Source organism: Crocuta crocuta, unplaced genomic scaffold (assembly GCF_008692635.1).
Source record: "Crocuta crocuta isolate KB4526 unplaced genomic scaffold, BGI_CrCroc_1.0 scaffold21, whole genome shotgun sequence".
NCBI classification, from domain to species: Eukaryota; Metazoa; Chordata; class Mammalia; order Carnivora; family Hyaenidae; genus Crocuta; species Crocuta crocuta.
In genome coordinates this window covers 2,552,502-2,560,350 of record NW_027527938.1, presented here as the reverse complement: position 1 = coordinate 2,560,350, position 7,849 = coordinate 2,552,502, and the positions used below count along the sequence as shown (strand labels likewise).

Sequence of the window (7,849 nt, the reverse complement as noted above, 5' to 3'; positions counted from 1 at the left end):
ATCTTTATGTCTTTTGAAAGGCACATGGAGAAACAAACTGTAGTATATCCATACAGTGGAATACTATTCGCCAATAAAAAAAAAAAGCACTATCAAGCCATGTGAAAACATGGATGAATCTTAAATAAGTATAGTTAAGGGAAAGAAGCTAGTCTTAGAACACTGTGTACTTTATGATTCCATTTATGAGATTCTGGAATAGGAAACATTGTAGAAACAGGAACCAAATGAGTGATTGTCAGGGAAGTATATCTTCTGTCAGTCAAATTTTGACAAGATTGCACCTAGTAAGAGACCAAGGACTCATCTAAGCTGTATCAGTGTCTGACTCACAGAAACTGCCAGATAATAAATGTTTGCTATTTTAAAACACTAAAAAATGTGGAAGATGGTAGTAGGTCATGGTCTTAGTCAAATACATTATATGTGGTCATATTCTAATGGCTACAACTAAGTTATATGACCACATCTAAGTGCAAAGGAAACAGGAAATTTTCAGCCCATCTATATGCCCATTAAGAAAAGAGGAAAAGAACCAGATAAGCAGCTATTCAGCTGTTTTGCTGGTTTGCTTGTTTGGCTTTCTGGCCACTTTTTTCCCTATACAAATCATAATCACTTTATCCTCAAGTGATTCAATCAGAATCAATCCAAATAATCAAGGTTATTCTTACTAACTAACAAAGGCAATGTCTCAGTGGCTTAAAGCCACTTAAATTTCTCAGTCACAATACATGCTGACACAGTCCAGCAGAGGGGTTCTGAATATAGTGGTCATTAAGAGAACCAGATGGATGGAATCACTATCATGTCACAGAGTTCCATGATCACCATGGCAAGGAGAGGAAAACATGGAACTCATATAACTTCTGCCAGCATTTCATTAGGTAAAGTAAATTACTTTTAGTACTAACTTCCAAAATTGTAGATATATATATATCACTATACATATACAGTATGTATATGTGTATATATATGTATATATATTTATGTGTCTATATATGTGTATGTGTATATATATATAAATATATATGTATATGTATATATCTTGATGACTATTCCATAAATCCATTCACTATGTTCACCTCAAAATGCGAAATATCCAGCAACTGTGCAGTTTTCTCTATCAGGTCACTGTTTGTAGAGTTCATTATGTATTGTCATACTATAAACAAAAAGGAAAGTTATTTTCCCCAATCATCCACTATATAATGGTGAACAAGGTGAATAAGCACTCTCTTTCAGAAGAGTGTACTATAAGCACTCCCTTTCAGAAGAGTGGAGATAGGAAATCATACACAGCAATCATTGGTTTATAACGATCATAAAATCCTGCTGGATAACCTTTGTAAAAACTTTCTTCCCTGTAGGTTTCACAAGTTCCTTAATTAGACTTATATTTTATGCTTTGGGAAGAATAGCCTTGTTAAGTCTTTTCAGTGCCCTGTTTATAGGTGTATGTGTGTGTTTCCTCATTTTTGTGAAGTCCTTCCTTGCTTGTTATGTACTATGTCATCATCTCTCTGGGAAATTATGTTCTCACTGGGGTCTGCACAGCTTTCACAGTTTATATCCTGCTATTGGAATTTTGCAGGAAAAGAAATAGACAAATACACTATTACATTAGAATTTTCTGTCCTTGGTAAAAGAATCCTCACCCACACCCCTAAAATCATAAGCTGGCTTCTGATCTATTTGCTTCTAGAAATGTCTGAATTCCAGAAATCTACTCAAAGTTTTCTTTTTTTAGGCATAAGATCTTAAGTTGTATTATTTCTCAACTTCTTCAAATCTATTCATTCTTTTTTTAATGTTATATTTATTTCTGAGAGAGAGAGAGAGACAGCATGAGTGGCAGGTAGGGGATTAGAGAGAGAGGGAGATACAGAATCTGAAGCAGGCTCCAGGCTCTGAGCTAGCTGTCAGCACAGAGGCCGATGCGGGGCTCGAACCCATGAACCGTGTGATCATGACCTGAGCCAAAGTCAGACGCTTAACTGGACTGAGCCACCCAGGTGCCCCTATTCATTCTTTTTTAATATGCAGTTGTTTGAAATTATAGACTTAGGTATGAACGAAATACCTTTAGTTTGTACTTTGTCACAAGGCCAAGTGACCTTGTTTAATGGGAACCTTAATGGACATTTTACCACTTGAACAACTTTTGATATATTTACTAGATTTTGAGGCCAAGAAGCAACTGGGTTTTCCAACCTGACTAAGCCACACATTTCTGGACTTTACTAATTCTCTTACATATCTGCCTGAAAACTCTCAATTCTTCTCTGTGCTTGAGCTCATCTCTCTTGTTTAGTACTGTAGTAAAAGCAGAAAATAAATGCCAACACTATCGTCCATCTCTTTCCAAACACTTCTGACAGAGCTGCAGCCTTGTTAGGAAGATGGACTTCTTTCCAAGTTATCAGCCACAACAGTTTTGCCAACTTTGTTGTCTCTGCAGAAAAAGGATCTTTGGTTTTCTAACTGCTGACATCTATTTCCTTACAGATCACAGCTAAATGGCTTATCTAATTATATTTATATCACTTACAAAAGCACCCTAGTCATCAAATAATGTTTCTGTCGGTTAAAGAAAATTTGAAAGCCTGAAACAAATAGCTCCGGCATGTGTAATGGTGCAAACTGCACAAAATTACTTTCTTGCTAATATAGCATCCTAAATGCATGTTCCAAGTCTATAGCCTATTCTCTAAAAATCTGTTTATAATTCCCCAGGCAACCTAGTATATTTAAGCTGATACTTATGTATAAACCTTCTCTTTTCCACATAAAACACAGTACAATGCAGTGCAGCTTTTCTCCCACCCATCTCCTTTGTGCTATTGTTAGCAAATACATTATGTTTCTGGATGTTTGTGTTAGCCCCAACAATATATTATATGTATCTAGTTTTATGCAATTATTCAGTTATAAGAAAAATTAAAAAATACTTTATAATACAACTTTTTAATAGTTATATAATTATTTCACTATACTCTTTGGTTTTTCATGTGAATTCATATTATTGTCTGGAGTTACTTTCAGTCTGAAAAGTATCCTTTAGTATTTCTTCTGAGATAGATCTGCTAGCAAAAATTTGTCAATGTGGGAATATCTTTACTTTGCCTTCATTTGTGAAAGATAGCTTTTCTCAGTGTATAATTCTATCTGACAAGTTTTTAGTTTCTTCTTTGAGGACTTTGAATATCTTATTCCACTGCTTCGTGTCTTCCATTGTTTCTGTTAAGAAATCAGCTGTTAATGTTAGGAGGATTCGCTTATAAGTGAGCAATTCTTTTTCTCTTGCCACTTTCAAGATTTTCTCTTTGTCTTTTAGCACTTTTACTATGATGCTTCTACTTATGGATATCTGTATTTATTCTGCTTAGAGTTTAAGTTCCTGGATGTGTAAATTAATGTTTTTCAATAAATTTGGGAAGTGAAAGCCACTATTCCTTTAAATATTTTTCTGTTCCTTTCATTCCTCTCATTCTGATATGTCCACATTTGTATGTTGATATGCTTAATGGTGTAATGAATATTTTAAATTTCTGTTTATTTTTCATTTTTAAACTTTTTAAAAAATTATTTTTTATGTTTATTTTTGACAGAGAGAGAGAGAGAGAGAGACAGAGTGGGAGTGGGAGAGAGAGAGAAAGAGAGAGATTGCAAAGCAGGCCCTACACTGTCAGCCCAGAGCCTGATGCAAGGCTCGAACTCACAAACCATGAGATAATGAAGAGATGAAATCAAGAGTGAGATGCTTAGCCAAATGAACCACGTGCCCCTATTTTAAATTTGTTTAAATCTCTCTCTTCTTCAAATTGCAGTCTCCACCCACCTATTATCAAGTGTATTAATTCTTCTATCAGTTCAAATCTATTGTTAAGCTACTCTGGGTAAATTTTTGTGTTACTATATTTTACAACTCCCTAATTTCCATTTTATTCTCTTGAAATATAATTTGTTGATATTGATATTCTCTGTTTGATGCAATATTGTTATTATACCTTTCTTTAACTCTTTAAGCATGTTTTCCTTTAGTTCCATGAGCACATTTATACTTGCTACTATAAAGGCTTTTTGTTAAATTCAACATTAAGTGAGTGGATTTTGCAGACAATTTCTGTTGCCTGCTATTTTCTTTGGTGTATGGATCATACTTTTTTGCTTCTTTGCATATCTCATTTTATGGTTGTTGTTGGAAACTGGACATTTTGTATAATATAGCAACTCTTTGTATTCTTCCTTTCCCTAACCTGGGCTTTGCTATTGTTATTTGCTGATTTACTTCTTTAGTGACTGACTATTCTGGTGAGATTTATTCCAACTTCCCCCACCTCCATTGTGAAGCCCCTGGTGTTGCTTCTGAGAGATGTATCGTTGGGTGTGATCATAATCACTGTATGATGACAGTAATTTTGACAGAGGTTTGACTGTCTTTTTCTGACCACACTCATTACTGGCTGATTACTGTATAGTTTTCAATAATATTCTATGGTATGGTTTGCTTTACAGACTAATCCAACCAAATTCAGGCTCTTCACTAGGAAAGCTGCTGAAGTCAGTGTCTGAAATCTGTTCTGAATTCAGAAAGGCTCTTCCCAGCTATGGGTTTGTTTTTTTTTTTCCTATTACTCTCTGAAAAGCTATCAGGCCTACAGTTTAGCCCATATCTCTATTAAATCCATCAATTCCTATCAATTATTTTTTATTAAAACTTCCATCGTTTTTTGAGAGCACCCTTAGGGCATGAACTTCTGCATACTCTGTGGCAAAAGAAGTCAGTTTATTGGAGAGTCATTATAACTATTCTATGGCTGCTTCTCCTCTCAGACAAAATCTCTGAGACATATCCCTGTTGCCAGGGGTAGGAAAAATGACACCTTTCTCTCTGACACTCCTACTTTAGGTGTTGAGTGCTCAGGGAATAGGGGAAAGCAGGCCTAGGTCTCCACAATTTGCCTGTCTGGGCATGGGATCCCCATGTGATAAACCAGACCAGGGATAATCTGTCCACTGATATTCTCAGTGGCACCCTACATTAGGGAGAACTCCTGTTATACAAATAGGAATTGGGAAGAATTGGAGAGTCCCCACCTCTTGGTTTTACTCCCCAGAACCTAGCCTCATCAAGGGGTAGCAGAAGGCAAGATGCAAAATGCTGATATCCTGCCCATCTTGAGTACATAATCTCTAACCGAGAGCTTGGGGAAGAGGAGCTCTGTTTTACTGACTGTACTAATAGGAAGTAAAGTTTCTACCTCACTTAGCTAGGAGGAGGAAGGATGCAATAAGTTTTGGTTAAAGGACAATAGGTTCTAACAATTCTTCCCAAGTGTTACTATATTTTCTTGAATAATTTTATTCTTTAATTTTCTTTATGCCCTTCAGTCCATTTCCAGAGAATTTAAATCTTGCGGTTCTATTTTATCATTCTCACCATCTTCACTGGGGATCAGATTCATGGAATTCCTTACACTGTCATGGTACAAGTGGGATTCCCACACCATTTTTTAAATTAACATTTTTCAAATGCCTCAGTTACTACAGTAATTAGTGGAACCAGGCTTCTATCCACAAGAGACTTAAATGGATTTTTTAATCATCATATGCACATGGCCATTGGCACTGAAAGAATCAGTGCTGCTCATCATACTCAGCTCACTGGCAGCCTTCAGCCCTGATACTTATAGTATCAGGAAGCCGAGAGATTTACCCCAGGTCCAATGTGACTGTTCAGGATGACAATTTTTAATTACACTGAGTGAAGACCTTTGTAAATAGGTTGGAAGAAGCAAGTTTCTCTCTTTGTGTTTATTTGAATGATGTTACCAGCACCAGTTTAGGTAAAAAGAAAATATTTAATTTCTGATAAAATATCCAGCTTGACTCTGTCTTTAGCATATCTCACTTCTAAGTTCCTAGATAAATGGCAATAAAGTGGTAGAAATACACTAGAATTAATATAAAAGTTGAGGAAACAATAATGGAAAAAAAATTAATAAATTTTGGGAAAATGTAAAAGATAGAAAACTAAGTAGTAAAAGAGAAGTACAATGGAGAAGTATGCCTGTAAGGAGATGTTAACATTTGTTTAAACTGTAGAACACTAAATTTTAATGAACTTGAGGCATTGGAGCAATAATTTTTTAAAAAGGTGGAAAAATTTAGGTGATGTAGGGGAATCTGGGTGGCTTAGTTGGTTGAGTGTCCAAATCTTGATTTTGGCTCAGGTCATGATCTCATGATTCATGAGATCAAGCACCTTGTCAGGCTCTATGCTAACAGCATGGAGACTGCTTGAGGTTCTCTCTTTCCCTCTCTCTCTGCCCCTCACCTGCTTGCTCTCTTTCTCAAAATAAATATATAAATAAATATTTTAAAAATTAGATGATGTTATAGATTGAATTGTGTCCCTTCAAAAGTCGTATGCTGAAGCCTAAGTTTCAGGGCCTCAGAAACTGTATTTGAAGACAGGCCCATTGTTGAGGTAAATTTAAGTTAAAATGAGGTTGTAAGGGTGAGCTCTAATTCAGTCTGTCTGGCATCCTTAAAAGGGGTGATTAAGACATACTGAGAAACTTCAGAGATGTATGTACAGAGAGATAGCCATAAAATGAGGCAACAAGAGGGTACTCATCTACAAGTGAAGGAGAGAGGCCTCAGAAAAAACCAACCATGCAAGCACTTTGATCTTGGACTTTCAGTCTCCAGAACTGTGAGAAAATAAATTCTGTTGTTATGCCACCAATTTGTGGTATTTTGTTGTGGCAGCCTTAGCCAACCAATATAGGCAACTGGGTGAAACTTATATACACCAAGGTTATGGGGTCTGCAGCAAGAAGATTATATTATATTTCTATTGATTCTTTCCATGTAACAGAAATAAATAATCCCTTTGATAGGTTTATAAGTAGACTGGACTTAGCTGGAAGAAAATTTCTAAGCTATAGGATATATCAATAGAATCTTTAAAACCCAAAAGCAAAGAGAAAGGCTAAAAAAACCAAACAAACAAAATAAAGCACAGAATATCCAAGACCTGAGTGACAACTACAAAATTTGTAGCATCTATATAATGGGAATACAAGAAGAGACAAAGAGAGAAAGGAACAGAAGAAATATGTAAAACAGTGACTGAGAATTTTCCCAAATTAATTTTGGACACGAAACCACAGATCCATAGAGCACTGGTAGGATAAGTGACTAAAAACAAAAAAGAAAGAAAAAAGAAAGAAAAGAAAATTGCACATCATACCTATCAAAGAACAAATATAGGGCCTACGTCTGACATCTTTCAGAACATGAAAACAAGAAGACTAGAGTGAAATACATACTGTTAAGAAAAAAATACACAAGAAAAATGTAAAATTAAGTACCCTGATACATTATATTTTTAAAAAATGGAGGACAAATAACGACTTACTCAGACAAACAAAAACTAAGGAAATTTGTTGCTAGTAGACCTGTCTTGCAAGAAGTGTTAAAAATTCTCCAGAGATATGATATTTGTCCTTCTCTTCCTGACTTATTTCGCTCAGCATAACACCCTCAAGGTCCATCCATGTTGCTACACATGGCCAGATTTCATTCTTTCTCATTGCCATGTAGTATTCCATCGTATAGATAAACCACATCTTCTTGATCCATTCATCTGTTGATGGACATTTAGGCTCTTTCCATGTTTTAGCTATTGTGGAGAGTGCTGCTATGAACATTGGGGTACATGTGCTCCTATGCCTCAGCATTTCTGTATCCCTTGGGTAAATTCCTAGCAGTGCTATTGCTGGGTCATAGGGGAGTTCTATTGTTAGTTTCCTGAGGAACCTCCACACTGTTTGCACAA

The 7,849-nt window shown here is 35.8% G+C and overlaps 1 long non-coding RNA gene across 2 annotated transcripts in view; it reads left to right on the top strand.

Moving 5' to 3' along the window:
* Nucleotides 1–824: 824 nt before the first annotated feature.
* The window catches only part of LOC144221716 (uncharacterized), a 21,626-nt gene continuing 14,601 nt past the window's right edge, over nt 825–7,849 (top strand). For both annotated transcript variants that reach the window (XR_013332155.1, XR_013332154.1), the window contains exon 1: nt 825–887. This is a non-coding gene — a long non-coding RNA (uncharacterized LOC144221716). The remainder of the gene's footprint in view (nt 888–7,849) is intronic.